The sequence below is a fragment of the Lates calcarifer genome, linkage group LG21 (genome assembly GCF_001640805.2).
Source record: "Lates calcarifer isolate ASB-BC8 linkage group LG21, TLL_Latcal_v3, whole genome shotgun sequence".
Lineage (NCBI taxonomy): Eukaryota > Metazoa > Chordata > Actinopteri > Centropomidae > Lates > Lates calcarifer.
In genome coordinates this window covers 15,824,890-15,843,511 of record NC_066853.1, presented here as the reverse complement: position 1 = coordinate 15,843,511, position 18,622 = coordinate 15,824,890, and positions in this window count along the sequence as shown.

Below are 18,622 nucleotides of genomic sequence, written 5' to 3'. Positions count from 1 at the left end.
AAGCAGCTTGAAAAATGACACACAGAACATGCACAAACAGACACACACCTCTGTATACTTTGCAGCCGTGTCATAACACACTACTGTGCTGAAGTTAGTGCCTGTTTTGTGTATTGCCTGCGGTGCAACTGTGGTGACAGGCTTCTTATTGCAATTATACCCTTGCTGCAATTGAGTCAATTGACAGTCCTGCTTTAATTAGCCAAATTAAATAGGAGTTTGTGCTCACTTTGCTCATGACTCCTCACTGATAATTAAAGGCGATGTGTCCAGAAACCACATGCATAAGCCTACTGCATGGTTGACTAAAAATAATAGTAGTGTGGGCCATTATTTTACAGTGAGAAATTTATGTAGTTTTTATGGATGCGGATACCACCGCAATGACCGGGTCAAAGGGTTAGTTTGTTATATATGTTTGTGTTCAGACACGCACATACGCAACCTCTCCTCTGAGGGGTTTCTCTTGAGTGAGTCAGAGCAAAAGGCCATCAATAGCATTAGTGTTTGTATCTAAACTTGGTGACTCAGCCAGGGTTAACAGGCTTTCAGTCTGCACCAAGTCAACCCCCTGAGTTAATAGAAAGCAGCTGACCTGAAACCTCAGAGAACTGCAGGTTACAGCCTTGTGCACTGACTAATGACCCCTTGTTTTCATAGCAAGCTGAGTGCCTGGGTGTTACATGTGGCCTCAATAGACCACGTCTACACACACACACATAAGGTCAGATGAAAGGAATCCCACCCTCCATTTAACAGCAAGTGCTACAAACTTTGGAGAGTGTTAAACGGGACCTCAATTGTCCACAGTCATTGTGAGATGATGCACAGTGTACAGTCATTGGCATTTTTAGATGCAGCATCCTATTATCCAGTCAGATGCTTGACTTGTGATATAAATATCCAGATGACACGTAAGTTTCTATGTAAGTCTGTTTTCTTCATTGCCCAATTCTGCATCTACCACTTCAGAGGAAGTGTTATCATCTCATCATGTTCTCGCTCTTTTTATCTCTTATATTCCAGTGGGTGGTTACTGATGCTGAGCTTGTATTATTTTCTAAAATGAGTGTTTTACTGCTGATTTATCAGTTGAGCTGAGCATTGCTTTCAATTTGATAATCTTTGGTGTCATGTCCTGAAAGGTTTGCAGAAATACCAGTCATGTACATTAACAAGCCTAAGAGCCCACATAAGCTCTTTGAGGGTGTAATGCTCAAGGGGGGAAAAACAAGTGTTAGGTCAAAAAAAGAAAAGGACAAAAGGACAAAATTGAAATTTTAACCTGATGGTGGTGCTAGATTGAATGTCAGAGCATCACCAGAGTTCACAAAGATCATGAATGTCTGCACCAAATTGCATACCAATTTTTCCAACTCTTCTCGAGACATTTCATTCTGATCTACAAATGTTGACCTGTTGGTAGCACTAGAGTAAGAGCCAGGAGATCACTAAAGACATTAGGATATATCATCTGTGGACCACAAATGTCTCTATCATATATTGTGCCAATCCATGTGGTAAATGTTGAGATACTGCACTTGACATATGACAATTTCGCCATTTGGATTCATCCTCTGGGCACAATGAATGTTCCAAATTTCATAGCAGATCATCCAGTGGGTTCCAAGATGTAACAACCTCATCATATTGTAAATCTATCAACCTCAAAGTAATGTAAGAGGCGATAGTTAAGGGATCACCAAAGCCAGAGGGATTCATCTTCTGGGGACCACAAATGTCTTTCATTACAGTTCATCAGGTAGTTGTTGAAATATTACAGTCTGCACCAAGACATAGAGTCATGCCATCAATGTGACTTACAAAAAAAAAAAGATTTTATCAAGGCATATGTGGAGAATTAATTTAAAGCTTTATCTGTTGATATCCACATCAATAAAAATGAGAAAAATTCACCACATTCAGGATCAGCAGCAGAAGGAAAAGATGACCTACCAAACATCAAATGTGAATTTACCTTTGTGTGTGTCCTGCTACGCTGAAGTCGGGTCACAGACAGACTCCTGCAGCCCTCATCTGGCCCCTCTGTGGCTACAGGTGCTTCACATTACAGCTTGTAAAACTCAGTGAAAGGGAAAAATTACTGCCACAATTTGTCAAAGAGGAAGGGGGAAGCATGGTTGGCGAGGGGTAGTGGAGTAGCACTGTATATGGATACAATATTGACATACGTGACTGTGTTGTGTCTGCTTAACACTTCAGCATTCCAATCCTGTGCCAGGAAAGGCCATATTGTTTTTGAATTGAACTCAAGTGTCATTTTCTGAGGAATGATTTAGTAGTGTGTTTGTGTGTGTGTGTGTGTGTTGTGTCACACGCCAGCTGGCACGCTCCTCGGCTGATGGTGTGTCTGCCATACGTTCTGGGAGGAAGGTTACAGGGTCACAGGGCCACAGGGTCACTGGGAGTGCAGTGCGGAGAGAGGAAACAGGCCTAATCTCAGAAAGGCTGGCAGCTTCCTGTTCTGAGTGGAGGGTACACAGAGGACACTGTCTTAGCTCGGGATACCCAGCTAGTGAGTTTACTATGTAATTCAATCAGGATTAGTCCACTCACTCACGCCCTCTAATAATAGTGAAAGGAGGGAGGCAGACTGTGCTTTAAATCAGTATCTCCTAAACCTGATTTCACATCCAGACATGGTTCTTTCTTGGCCTCACTGTATGTTGTTTTTCCATCTAGTTTCTGGTAAGCAAAGTCAGGATGAAACAATTTTACTGTGTAAGAAATGCATCCATAAAGATAAGTGTAACATAAAGATAAACAAGCCCATTATTTTTACTTTTTTTATTATGTACCCAATTTCAACAAAAGGTAAAATACCCTGATTTTTTTTTAAGGTAGTCGATTTTAATAAACAGATTTCCCTACAGATTTAATTATCCACCACAGTTGTTTCAGATTTCCTGCCACAAGAAGACACTTACACTGGAGTTTACAGTAAACTAGGTCCTCTTGTGGTGAGCACTGCTCAGAAGATACTTCCAGGAATAGAAAGTGAAATAATAGAAAATGCAAATGAGCTGCTGATTATTTAGCCAACTTTAGTGAATATCTGAGCAGACTGAGACTGAGCACCTCAACATTTTTCTATACTATATAAATTAATGTTTACAATATGATGTTTATACAAATGATGTTTATATATATGTATCTATCTATACAAATGACACTATGTATAGATAGATAGATAGATAGATGGATAGATAGATAGATAACTGCATTTTTAAATTCAATGTTACATTTTCTACATTAAAAAAACGCAAAAACACATAGTCTAAAAATAAGGACCCCAAAATATATTACCATTATCACCAACAAATTCTTATTCTAAATTAATAAATAAATTTTTCTAATCTTCACAATGTTATCTTGTAAAATTGTGGATAATGCAAAATACATATTTCAGAAGGGGAAGAACAGATTGGTACTTGGTGTGAGTTATGGCAACACAGTTATGTATTATGGAACAATTACAATTTCATTTTATTCTGTTAAGTTGGCTAACAATTAAGTATGGTCAGGGAAATTTGTAAACCCATGCCTTTTTTAGCCTTTAAGTTGACAATGGCTAATGTATACAGATTCAGTGAAATCCCATTTTTAAGAATGGAAGACCAACTGAGCAGCACTGCAGCAGATACTGTAATTTTTTCATTGACAAGAACTTCTCAGAACAGATGTTTTCATCTCTGGTTCTGTGTACAGTCATATGATCCAGTTTACTGGAGCTTAAATGTTTTGGCACTGTTTTTGTTCTTTTTGTTTGTTTGTGTTTATGAAATCTTATTCAAATTGTTTACAAACTAGTTAACTCAGTTAGCCATAAATAATTGGAGTATAGAGATTATAGCTCACTAACCAGCTAACATTACCCGCAAGAAATGTCTCTTCAGTTTTCAAAAGCAAGCAATTGTCAGTGACATAAGTCTTGTATAACTCTCTGAGTAAGCAGATGGTTCAGAAACCAGTGTTGCAACAGATCTCAGCTAAAATAAAAGATGTCTCTCTGCCAGTGGGATAATAACATAATAACAACAACAATCTCTTGATTTGTGTATGTGTGTTTTCATTTTGTGAATGTTTGAGGACATGCAGGATATGAACCTTGGTTCAAGGCTAACGGGTCAGGGTCGATTTGGAGGGATGGAGGAGGTCAGGGTTAGAGGTGGAGTCCAGGGAGATAGCTTTTCAGCCTATATCAGGATGTGGAGAGATACACTCTGCAGTTCTAACAAAACTGGGAGGAGGATGACCTAACAGAGAGAAAGAGAAAAAGAATTCAGACTGAACAGAGAGATGAGCAGAGTGCAGTAGTCAAAGGAGTACACTGTATAGGTTTAAATCATGGCCTGGAGGTACAGTGTGTAGGGTTGTGTCCTTGGTCGCCATGCAGACTAAAACCAGGTTAGACTATGGTTGGGGTGTATGGGAGGATTTAGAGATGTTAGGGCTAGACAAGACAAGACAGGCTGCAGCACTTTGGAAGAACACCAAGAGTGACTGCAACCTAATTACCAGACTAAATAATGAATGCAGATCATTATAGATCTCTTACAATAGGGAGGAAGGTGGCAGCAAGGGCTGAGTGGATTGATACCAAACTATCCATACACAGAAACTAATGGATCCATCCCAGTGAGATTATGTTCTAGCCACATCAACACTTTTGTTAGTGCATGAACTCTTTGCTTGTCTGCTGCTGTTGTGTGAATGCATGCAGCAATCAATCAATGTTAGTTCATAAAATTCACACAATAAATGTTTATTTGTTGCATCACATGCATCTGATTAAGAGATTAACAGAGAAAAGAAATGCTTTATGTTTTTCATTTGGTATTCAGAAGTAGCCTATTTATGTAGCATTCAACTCATAAATCGTGCCGCACAGCACTCCCTTACATGACATTACGATATTCATTATAATAGTGAACGCTAATTGTCTAAATAATGATTTTGAAACCTTGGGGCCCTGGGATAGCTTGATACTGCATAAAAACCAAATTTTGTCATATTTCCCACCCTTGGTGGCAGCGTGTGAGGCTGTGGGTTTCACTTGTTGGTTTTACTTCAGCTTTAAGTGTCTGTTGAAATTCCCCAAGGGTTGTTTACTTTGTCGCAGTTGCATTGTAATATTTGTGAATAAAACTCCACCTTTTCTGCAGGGTCTTTTATTCCTTCAAGTGCTGCATTGCTCATCATTCCTTTCAAAGACTGCCAGGGCCAAACTACACCTACCTCCATTTAAGTGACACAACAGACCAAATAACCAGATAGGAATGCCTGTTTTTTGGTTAATCCAATGAATGATGTTTTTTATCACATCAGTGCAAAAAAAAAGGTTGATGCATAACATCACCCATAAGGCCCAAATACAAAAAGAGATTTAAAGGCATAGCTACCTTGGTAGAAACGGAACAGATGAATCTAGTGACTGACAAATCTCTATCATCTCATGCTGTACTGTATCTTGCCAAATCACCCAACCCGCTGATCACGTCAACTCTGTGGGCATGTTCGTTTTCACGCTCGGTTCAGAGCGGAAGTGTCACAGCTGTTGATTCACTGCACCTCTGTCATGCCTCTATCAGCATGGCTATGTCACGAGATAAATGGTATCTTATCTGGCTAACCGTAATAACCGTTTATCAGATCGCATAGTCGTAATGTTATGACAATCGTTTTTCCTCTCTGCATCGAATTCATATGTGGCTGACACTTATCTGCAGTTAATCATCCAGTTGTGAAAAAAATAGAGTGGCAGTTTCCAGGAGTTTTCTTGGTTGATTTGCTACTTAGAATTACCGTTCCAGTGCCAAATGATATCATTCAGCCCTGAAGTGTGTTATTACTGACCCATGTTTTACAAAAGCCACTCTTGCTTTTAAGCAGTGTCTGCACAAAAACAGTAAGTGTCTGCGTTTCCTCCAAACTCACCACTAAAAACAGATCAGAGTGCTGAGGCATACCGGCAGTCAGATTTTTGGAGAAATCCGCTTTTTCAGTGCAGTGCTTGTACCCGGCACATGGCAGAGAAGTCCTAATGTCTAATAACACATCCCTACTTGTCTTTTTATTGGCCTGTACAGCTGGTTTTGAGCTTTAGTGGAATAACGTACAGTTCAAGTTCTCTGCAGATGATTACTGGGCCTACATAAAAGCTTGTTGAACGAGGAAATGGGTACCCAATTACCATTATGTGATCTCGGTGGATTACCGTAGCACTCAGCTCATATAAAACAGAACTAATCTAACATGAGAGCCTCGCAGTCATTGCTTGGGTTCACCTCCATGTCTGACTACATCAAACCCTCAACAGTGACAGAATGGCTCAGCCTCAAGCACAGAAAAAAAACAAACTCTGGCATGAAAAAACCCAGAAGCAAACAACTGTGAAAAAAAAAAAAATCTCTTTATAAATGAGTAACAAGTTTCACAGAGCTGATGCGGTCACTTACAGTGATAGGAGTTGCAGCACATTACAACAGGGTAGCACTTTGGGTCGTGTAATTACAGCATTACCACATAATGAGCGTCATTTGTACTAATCACAGGGACCATGTTGACTCTGAGAAGAGCCTCTGTAGGAGTAGGAAGTCCTGCTGGGAAAAGGTTCAGAATAGAGACACCATTATAGCAGAAGAAAAAAGCCTGTTTATTTCAGAACACCTTGTCATGCTGATGTCCTCTCTGCTGCTCTTGCTTCAGCCCATTTTCTCCTCTACTTCTCACTAAATACTTGAACTTCTCTGTCCAACTGACTACATCCACATTAACCTGGCTAAATCTTAAACAATGCTTGTCCACAGTAGTGTTCTGAAGTGATGGGATGAAGACTTATTTTTCTGGTTCTCCATTCAGTCCCCTTCATTACCTACAATACAGTTCATGTCTGTGATCCTTTATTACCTAATCTGGCAGTCCAAGTCAATGGATGACAATGTTGGTCTGTTGATCGGTTAGATCCAAACTGAAATATCTCAGCAACTTTTGGATTGCCTTGAAATGTGTTGCAGATATTCATGGTTTCCAGAGGATGAATCTTACAGGCACTGGTCATTCCCTGACTTTTCGTCTAGAATCACCTTAAGGTTGACCTTTCTGTTTTTCAGTAAAATGTCTCATTTGGGATGGATTTCCATAATATTTGGCGCAGATATCCATGACTTGACCACGATCCTCTGATTGTTTTTCTTTAACGCCACCAGCAAGGTCAAAGTTTTCACTAATCAGACAAATATTTCAGTATCTACTAAATGATACACAGTTCCTTAGGATGAACCTTAGGTGATTCCCAATTCCATAAATTTTGCTTTATGAGTAAGTAACTGTAGAACCAAAGCAATTCCTGTCAACCTCAGCTGTACTTTCAGTGCTAATTAGTATGCTAAATAGTAGGTTAGCCTCAGCCTTGCAATCAGTATCCCCATCCACTCAATGTAAGGTCAGCATTTTCAGACGTATCCACTCTGAAGAGCGTTTTATAAAAGCCTCCTTATTGGGTGTGAAAAACTTCAACTTAGTGGGTCTGTAAGTCCAAAACAGAGAAAAAAGTAGGTTCTTTCAGATGTAGCTGGCTCAGGGTAGACAAAATTTCAGTCAGCATCCTCACGCATCCCACCTTTATGAACCTTCCTAATCACTTTCTTATGCACTTAACCCATCTCTTCCCTCGTTTTACCTCAGGCCTGATCCAAAGGAGTAGTTTAGAGCGGGTGGGCAGCAGCAGGGCTGAAGTGCTTCCTGTAGGGCCTGTGGACAGGAGGAACCGTTGCTGGCCCTCAGCCTTCACGGGTGGAAAGTATGTGTCGTAGGCTGCGCTCCCACCTCCCACCTCCCAGCCTGGGAACGGAAGCTGGGAGCCGCCAGGGAAAACAAGCAGACAATCAGGTAGGGCCTAAGCTGGGAGAGAGAAAGAGAGAATAGGAGGGGAGGCGGAGCTGGCAGATACGTCAGGTCCTCAAGGACTCAACTGAAGCTCTAGGAAAAGCATACAGATGTAATGGGGTTTGGGACGGAGGTTCTGTTTATATGTTTGTGCGAGCATTTCCTCACCCATCAAAGAAAGTGAAAGGATGTGTGTGTTTTCAGAAGGGCCGGCACGAAGAGCATGTGTGTATGTCTGTATGTCGCACGCGCATGTGCATCGCTGAAACATAATCCGATATTAAAGTTCAGAGAGTGTTTGTACAGTGTGTGTGTGGCGTAGTGTGGTTGTGTGAGAAAGTCGGGCACTATGTGTGTGTGTGTGTGTGTGTGTGTGTGTGTGTGCGCGCGTGTGCGTGCATGCATGCGTCCCTTGCGCGAGCATGTGTGTGTTTGGTTAAGGACAGTGGCCAGCAGGGGACAGGGTGGGTTCAGGGCAGGGGAGAGGGGATGCCTAAAGGGAGGAAGATTGTGGTGTTCAGTTTCTACAAGGGGGGTCCTGTTGGCCTGCACGTAACACAGTGTGTGTGTGTGTAAGGGTGGGTGGGTATGTGGGGGGCATGAACCTTCTTTCTCTCTCTCCCTCTGGCTAAGAACAAGTGAATGAAGCTGTACAGTGTTTCACTGTAAATGAGCAGGGGAATGAATGAGGGAAATTTCCCCCTAATGATATTTTTGAATGGCTTTTGAAGTGAATGAGAGGCAGGAACGGACAGGACTGAAACATTTTTATTGGCTTGTTCCTGTACACATTAAAGTTATAATAATAAAGGTCCTGGTCAGTCATTTATAGCATATTGAAAATGCCAAAAGAAATGATTCAGCCTGCAAATTCAATCCTGTCATTGTCTGACCTACATTCACTTTTGGTTTTACATCTCACAGGAATATCTTGAATAACCATCCATTGTAACAGTCAGTCAGTGTCATGTCTCATACTGACATCTAATTTTTGCTCATCTGGGACCAAATGATTTAACACACTCTCTACCCACATTAAACCAGCTTTTTATAAATAAACGGCTTTGTCCTCATGTCAGTGGAGTGATAGTGATCCTCCTTTTTTCAAAATAATATTATGAGATAATTTTCAAGAAATTAGTCACATTTCTTTATTTCTTTGATCAAGCAGTTTGCTTTGTAATTTCAGTACATATATTTACACTTATATGCTGTTGCAGGAAATTTAATTTCCTATAAATCAGTGTCAAAGTGGCTTTTAAAAAGTTGTTTCTCATTGAAGTTCCTTTTTGACCTTGTAAACAGTAGGTAACAAAATAATATCCCCACAAGGTTCATTTAGTAGCGTTTTTGGAGCTTATGATCGTATCGCATGATCTTCCTCTGCAGATGGAGTTGTCATTGAGTAGTTTATGGTTCATTTTTCTGAGCGTTTGAAGGACTTACTGTTCATCTTGGCTCAGATTGAAAATTCATTCTTGACCTTGGAAACATTAGTTGTTTTTTTATATATACATATTATTTCTTGTTTTGATTATATGTAATAACATTTCTCTTGCCTCAAGGCTGAGCTTTTGAGCCATTACATGTTATGTATTTGTATTTTAACATCATCCAGGAAATTCAAAATAAACACTGTAATAGACCTTGATAATTGAAGTTGGTTTATCCATATTGAAACTGAGTTGTCCACTTTATAAATTGTAATCAACGTATTAAATGGTTTTGAGGCTTCCCACTCAAGAATAAACCAAAATCCTATCTTAAGGGAGTAAGCAGGCAATTTTTGTTTCGAGGGTGTGGTACACATTGTAAGTGAATGTCTCCAGGTCAAACATCAGCCCTGAGGGAGCAGCCGTGTCAGCTGCTCACTGCCACTCCACACTAATGAGTTTAAAAAACCTGTCAGCTTTAATAACTCTCCACTCTGAGCATAGACACTGGGCAGAATACAAACTATGGAAATGACACATATTACAGTAAACACTACAGTTATATAGACTATGACAGATGCCAGCTTTTTTTTCTCTGAAACAGGAACTCATACTATGTCATTAGCTTGAGGTGGCCCAAAGAGGTTGAGCATGCTTGAGAGCTCTTTATAGCCACATTTGGCCATAAATGTGTCACTTGACTTCCTCCCAGTAGTGATACTGTTTTTAAGACAGTATTGAATGCTGTTCACAAGCCAGCTCTTATGATGAAATCTGAGGTTTTGACAAAAGGCTTGTAAGTAAATCAATGGTTTATGAGCCAAAATACCGTCATAAGTGATGATAACTGATGTAAGCAGACAGTGGTTCACTTGCTCTACACCTGTTATTGTGAGCAATCATAATCATATCAGAAGTCATGACTGGTTTAGATCATGTGAGCACTTTAAGGAGCAGAGTTTTGCAGAGCAAGGGGTGGTGAGGTCACCAGATCCGGTGCAATACTTTGAATCGTGTTACAGCGTTTCCTTTTTTCTGTCGTATAAACTGTGTGCAAACAAGTGAATTACATAAAACAATAAACCAATTACGCTGTGTTACGGGATCACACAGTTGGTTATGTTGTTGTATTTATTAGCATTTCATTCCCTCGCTCTGCCTGTGTTACATAATTCACATGATTTATATTTACGGCATAATAGACCTGCATGTCAGTACGCTCGCCATGTATGTCGAGTGCCTGCGCGGCTGCCTTTTTGTCTGTGTTTGGTACGTGCTCCATTGACTGTCCCCGGTCACAGTGGGACGCCAGTGATTGAAGCCGAGTTGAGAAAGGGGACAGACGGAGGGGATAGAGGGGTGTGGACGTGACATCCCCAGCTGGCCTGTGACATCACTCCAGCCGGGACAGGAAGTAGGGGAGTTGGGAGGGTAGGGTACAGTAGGTGACATCAGGGCTCTGTCTGGGTCTCTTAGTCTTACAGCTGGGTAAACTAGAAAGAGAGACCCCACCACCACCACCACCACCACCCAGCTCCCAAGTCCCACCCATCCACTGACCCCTCCATCTCCGGCTTTGTCTCAAGCCCAGCACGCTTTTCTTCAACTCTGTCTTGTCTGTGACTGCGTTTACGTTCACAGACACTACCTGCACTCTCTGACGTATAATGCCATGTGTTTCCTCATGCAGTCTCCCCTTTATCTCACTCTCTCTTTTAACTGTGTCTGTGTGTATTTATGTTTGCGTGCATGTCTGCTCCTCATCCGCTCACTCTGAACTCACATCTCCGTTTATCAAACAGCAGTGGCCCCCTGCTAACATACATGTAAACACAGACATACATATACATGTGCATATATATGAGGAGTTTGCCCTTGTCTTTCTAAGGACCAGGTCTGATCAAGCAAACTAAGCACCTGGCTAGGGGCCTGTAGCCACCAGGGGGCCCTCAAACAAACTGGATTAAGTTACTCTGTTCATTTTTGGCATTCTTTATATATTTAACTTGATGATTTTTGTATATCCAGTATTGTCCAATAAGCTCACTATAAATATGATTCCAGATTTGAGGGAAGATTTTAGGACTATAGTAGGTAATTCATTTTAGGCGGCAATTTTAGATTTACATTAACAAATTTGTGCAATTTGATATGATGATTTAGGGGGAATTACAAGTAGCACATTTTGGTACCATTATACCAAATTTGGGAATAATTAAGAATTCATTTTAGTCATAAAAATAATAATAGTGAGACTGGAGGTGTTATCACATCCTCCTTGAGGCAATCAGATACAGGAATTCACAGTTTGGCAGCAGCCCAGTAATGGTTTCAAAATAGCCTAATCCAAACTGAAACTTGAGACCAGTGCAAAATCCGTTATTTGAAAAATAACAACATCATAAGGGAGTACATGAAATTTACATTAGAAACTGCCAGAAAGAGGGTGATTTGCCCAATTTTAACCTCAATTTATGTTTGCACTAGTGTTCATTAAGTGAACAAATTCATCTTCTTATGCCAAAACCTCAAGCAGAGCAAATCGGTAGCATTTCACAGTAGAGCTGTGATATGCATTATGCTACTCTCAGGTTTCTCTAGTTTCGTACTGAACCAAAGGATTCAATTCAAATCAGCAACAGACTGAATTTAGTACTAAAGTGAAGATGATTTTCATGTCACAGTGTTATGAACAATGATTACTTAGTGATGCAATCAGTTAGCAGGACCAAAAAAAACTGATTCACATATTGTATACAAATCTTTGAACTGAACTAAACAAAACTATTGGAATTGAGAAAATCTAATTTTCACCATTTCCACCTTGTTCAGCTGGGACATTCTTTTCTTATTTTGGAATAGAAGTATGCAACTTGATCTCATTCTTATCAAGACCGCGAACAGTCTCACTGAGCACACACAAACACACACACACACACACACACACACACACACACACACACACACACAAGTCATCATGCTGTTCTGTAAGTTCATTTCTATGACTACAGAGAGAAAGAGGGAGCGAGTGTGAAAGAGCAGGCTGCCAGTCACACTGAGTGGTTGGCTGTTGGTTTGCACATCTCTGCTTTGAATGTGAAACACATGTTAATGTGTGGGTGGGAGTCAAGAGAATAGAGGAGAGGGTATCCATGTCTCAATATGAAAACGCCCTGTCTGTCCATCTGCAGGAACATTTAATAAGACTTGCACACCAGCAGACCTTTTTTCCATCCTCTCTCTCTTGCTCTGTCTCTCTCTTCATCTCTGCAGCCTCGCACTCTCGTTATCTTTGATCTCCAAGCCCAGAGTCTTTTCTATGCAAATTAAGTTTGCTGGAAACTGAGAAAAGTGTGTTTCGGTGCAGTCGCAAATGTTTGCGCCTGTTTAATGTTTTGCTGTACTTTCTGTGTTTGTTTAGGTGTGTAAATGTTTGTGCAATGAACTCTACTATCTGTCACATGGTATAAGATTTCTCCAGCGTGTGTACTATGTATGCCCCACACCACATGTGTTTGTTTGAGAGGCATGTTATTGCGGGGCTGAATGTGCAATGGGTGGGTGGGGGGTGGTTGAGTGCGTGGCAGCCCCCCTGACTGTTGCCCCCGCCCCCCTTGGTGTTCTGGTGTGTGTCTCAGGACTCTGCAGTGGGTTTATGATGTCTGGCAAAGAGCGAAGAGAGTACAGATGGCAGGAGCGAGAGAGAAAAGGGGGAGGGAGGGAGGGAGAGGTGTGTGGTTGCATTAATATGGTCTGCAATTCTCGTTAGCACTAATCAGGGGCTTCCTGTACCGAGAGGAGCATGAGTTCACCTTCCCAAGTACCCCACCGCCACACACACTATACACACAGAGGCACAAGCATGCGCATTTTCAGAAAACATAATACACACCACCAGGCACTCACATGCACACACACCTGCACACACCCTTTCGATCCTGTTGGCTCTCTCACATCCCTCGCCCCCACCCCCACCCCCCTCACCCACCCTGAGTACTGTACGTCCATCTCTGTCTCTGTGTTTCTGCCCCCTCACACACTGGCCATCTATCCCTTTCTATTTGTTTGGCTCCTTATGCTCTGAAACTGGCCATAAAATGACTTGGAAGGAACTGCAAGCAACTGAAAGTGGAGCTTTTTCCACTCTCGGGGTGACTTAGCATATGCTCGGAGTCACGTGAGACCACAGCAAAGAGTTCACTCTCCCTCAGAAAGGCCCTTGTCCCAACGTGAACTCAGAGAGGTCGCGAACTTCAGCCGGGGGCGGCGCAGAGGAACTGGCACTCAGGGTGGAGATCGACAAAGACAGCCCAGTTGGCATAAAGGTAGCGCAGATGACATCCTGGAATGTGGGACACAATGACGCACTCTTGAGCGGTAAATCACTTGCTGACATTGGCATATTGCAGAAAAAAAAGCACCTAAGCCTGACAGGAATCAAGTCATCTGCAATGTGCGCAAAGTGTGTAATACCATCTGTGACCGTTTAGCAGCTCAGAGTCTGTGTGGCCATGATGGCATGTGGAATCTTTGGGCAATATGTTGACCACAGAAACAATAGAAACAAGATTCCACAATGAAAATGTCATAAGTACCCTCGCCCCTTTCCCTCTCCCTCCTCCCATCCCTTCCTCTCCTTTCTCCCAACTTTAAAAGAGCCCCAGGGTGAGATAAATTAATGTATTTAAGATGTGGAAATCAGATATTGAAATCTTTGCCCTCACCATCCTCCCCCTTCTTCCCCTGCTTCTCCCAAAAACCCCCAGCCTCCCTTACACCCCTTCTCCCTGCACTTCTGCTCTCTTTAATAGAGTTTAATAGTGCACAGGGAGACAGTGTGATAGATAGACTGAGAGAAACCGAAGAGATTTGGTTCAACGTTTTTTTTTTTTTTTCACAGTACACATTTTGTGTAAAATCTTTTTTTTTCTTTTACTGTGCCCTGGGCTTTGCAATTGATAGCCTACTCAAAACCCAACCACTAACCTCCCCCTCCCCCCCTTCCCTCCACACCTTCCCACCCCACTGAACCCTGGCCAGCCACAGCTGCCTGACCAGATGTGAAAGAGAAAGAAAGGGAGGAGAGGGAGAGATGGAGGACAGGGAGAGGCCACCTCCTGCGGGGAATGAGGATTGAAACAAAGTGGAGAGGGAAGAGATGGAGAGAAGGGGAGAGGGAGATTTGCAGAGAAAAGAGTGGAGGTATAAATAATGGTAAAGATGCTGTAATATAGCTGGGAATCTAATGTGAGAGCACAAGCATATAGCATAAATTATTCCTCTTTAGACAGTACCTGGCCTTGTCATTAGAGACCACCTACTCAGACCACACTTGGCCTCTATGTGGTCAGTCATCAGACACTGGCCAATTCACTCTTTCTTGCAGCTTCACACCTCTTTTCACACCTTTAATCATTACTGAAAAGCAAAATAAGAGAGGAAACCCTTCAACAAAAGTTACCAGAATGCAAAAGTCTACAGCATTTCATAGTTCCATCAGGCATCAGGTTAGCAGAGTCTGCATGTATCCAGGCTTCTCCATGGGCAGAGCTGATTTATGAAGCAGCTCAGAGCTCTAAGCCCCGAGTCCACGCTCACACCGTACTCCTGGGGGCTGTCTGATTAGGGATGGGGGAGAGAAACCATGCACTCACACACACCACCATTTGGTTCTCATTACATACATGTACATGTACACCCAGAGCACACACATACACACACACACACACACACACACACACTCACAAAGATGCAGATGCAGACTTGCGCAATCTCAAACACGGAACACCATTCTAAATTTACCTGTGTATTGTGAAAGAGGGCATTGGCATTGGGTTGTAGCACTAGATAAATGGAGAAAACAGTCAGATATAGAGGTGGAAAGGCACAAAAATAGTATACACTATATAGTAGTACGCTATAAAGAAAGAAGGCAATACACTTCTCAAACAATATTTATGAGGCATTATCAAAAAGATTCCTCATATGAAGGCATAAAGCGTGTTCTATTCTGCCTCTACAGCCCAGATTTTCTTGGTGGTACATGTTCAAATCCACTTTTCTCCGTCTCCTTCTTTTCTCCTCCTAGCACTGTGTTCTGTCCAATAAAAGCAATAAAATATTGTGGGCTGAAATAGTCCCTCCCCTTATGAAAAATCAAAGTTCATTTATTTTCTACATACTCTATCTCAAATGGGCAGACAGTTTGGAACTTGCCATCAAGCTGGTGGTGTCAAGCCAAATTTGTGCATTTTCCAAAAAAAAAAAAAACCCTGATACAACATGGTACCCCATGCTGTTTAACACAAGTGTTAATATGAGAGGACTGTAAACACTCGGCTGTAATCACATACCACAGCATGTGGTCGCTTTGACTGCGATGAGATGAGGAGATGCATATGTTAGAGGTAGAAATGAGAGAGGCTGAGGGGCGCAAGGCTAATTTACAAGACAGAATGCTGATTTTAACAGCTGACCAGTGTATGACGCCCCCAGCCGAGAGTGCGCGATCCACCAGAGTCTCAGGATCATGGGCCATTTGCAGCATGTCATTAAAACCTTGTTAAAAATCTCTTCGCCAAGCACCCCTACCCTACACTGTCTCCCTCCAAGACGGCCTGTGGATGCATCCATTCCTGACTCAGGTTGTGATGTTGCCTCCCTCTAAGGGCTCTCACCTCACTGCCAGCATCTCAAACAGCCCCCCACCCCACCAATCCCCACCAACCCCAACACGTCACCCCGAGTGAATCAGACCCCAGCAATGGGCGGAAACGTGTTACTCACGTAGTTTCACCTTGCCATGCCCCTCGCCAGGTCAGGGACATGACGCTGGAACTCTGATGGGTAAACCAGATGCACACATAGACAAACGCCCATACATACCAGACACACATTATGCACATACAATAAAGATAATACATCACAGTCCTGCTGAACATGGCGGAGGAACTGGGAGGACAGAGTTTAATAACAAAGTTAATCAGATAAACCAAACATAGGAAAACAAGACTCTTTACAGATATATTTGACTCCATATGATATGTATGTAATGTATGTAATAATTTATTACAGCAAAAGTTATTACAACAGCCCTGCACCTGAGGTTGGGTGTTAGTGAGAAGGGAAATATGAGATATAATTTGTTGTTGTTACATAAATATATAGGCCTACACTATACAGTAATTACACCATATTGTAATTTCAAAATAATTTATTAACGTATTTAAGTCAATATACTTATTATTATTATCAATATTACTATTACTTCTTAATATTATTTCATATGGGAAGGGGAGCTTGGGAGGAAGGAAAACTGAACCTGGGAGGCCCTTGATTGGTGACAAACACCATGTCTAATTTTTTAAGAACCCCTTTTATTGATATTCTCTACAAAGATAATATAGAATAATGAACTTATTCAAGAAGCAGGTCTTGAGATTTTTGTTCATGATAGTTTTAATCATTTTTTAAATCATTAGCATTGATATATTTCAGCCTGAAACACACAGCATACAAGAACAGCTAGGTCTGTTACTGTTACTATGACAAAGAATGTCTGTTTGTCAAGTAACAAAGCACCTGTTCAGGGATCTGCCGTCATTTCAGCCACGGTCCCTGGTGATCATGTTCAAGTGTGAAAAGAACAATGAGGTGGACAGAAAGGGATGAGAGGATTCTGCAGGGGGGACGTGGTGGAGACAGATCACGCTCTCTCTCCAAGGGGCAGTCGCTGTCTGACAGGAAGTGTAGGTCTGCGCTGGGCGTGCGCGCATGTGCATGTATGTCTGTCTTGTCTGTGTGGCCAGGTCTGCACCAGCAGGTCAGGGCTGTACAGCCAGCAGGAAATGACCCAAAACATGTGCATGAAGATTTAACCCCATGTGTGCAGTGTAATCTTCTTACTTGATATGATAACTACCTACTATCACTATCAACAGAGATCTAAATTTAAACAGTAAATTAGTAGTTAGTTGTCTGATTGTATCTATAAAATTAGCAAAAGTAAGCACTAAAATACCCTTTTTTACCTAAGGATTTAAAAAGTACAGTGAGTGCGTCAGTCTGCAGATAAAGCCTGAATTTATTAAGCGGAAATTTTTCAAATTATTGATGATTATCTGGCTACATAATGATGTAATTCTTGGAAATGGATGAAGTAACAAACTGTATACGTGAGCATCCAAATACACGTAAGAATATTTGGAATACTTGAGCGGAGGTGCTCTAAATTTAGCTTTCCCTTGACTTTCCCTCACCCCCTCCCAGCACTTCTGCCTCCCAGTCTGAAACAATAGACCCCCTATGTCCCTCCCCCATCCTCCCCCACCCCACACACACACACACACACACACACACACTCACTCCTTGTGCCATTATTGGATGTGCTGCCTCTCCCTGTTTAGGTGTGTGTATGTGTGTGCACTTGGAGTCCATCTGGCCTCTGGAGTCCCATAAGGAAGAGCAAAATGTTTTAACGGCTCCTGTGCTCACTTCGCAATGTGGTTTCCGTGGCGATAGGGACACTCTGCCTCTGTGGACAGGAAGTGACTCTCGGGGGGCAAAGGAATTCTCAGACAGCGGGCCGTGGCTGACGTTATAGGGGCAAAAATATGCCATTAGAGCCGAGCGTACGACATTTTTTGGACAGGATATCGCTGCCTGTCAGCAGACACGTTTACATCAGTTTTGTCCAACTCTGACTGACCTATTAACTCATCAGGTTATGTAAGCCACGCTGTGAATATCCAAAGGCACTATGCATCAGCTTTGTGTGGCTATCTGTGTGTCCTAACCCTGCTGCCACTCTGTAAGGGCATGGTTGTCGACAGTAGCACACACACAGGAGCTGATGGGGTGATCTAAGGTTCATCCTGTTTTGGTCTGTGGCTGCAACCTTGAAACATGTCATTTTCCTGGAGTGGCATGTTAAAAACAGACAGTTGTTATCATCAAGCCTCACTGGCAGCTCATTAGTTCATCCTCTCTTTACTTGTCTGCTCTCCTCTCCTCCCAGCTAATATCTTAATGTTCAACACCACTTCTACACAGGACTACCACATAACATACAACACCCCCCTTTGTTTCTCCTGTAAGCAACAGTTTCTAATAACACATTATATATCATTGTTGTTTAATCTGTACAAAAACCAAAGTATAAAAATAACAATTTGTAGTTTTATAGGGGGTTATGTGCTGAATTATCTCTTGGCCATGGCCAGTAGCTTCCTGGAGCCTCTGCTGATTGCTTAGAAACTGCTGCTAGCCAAGGAATATTTCAA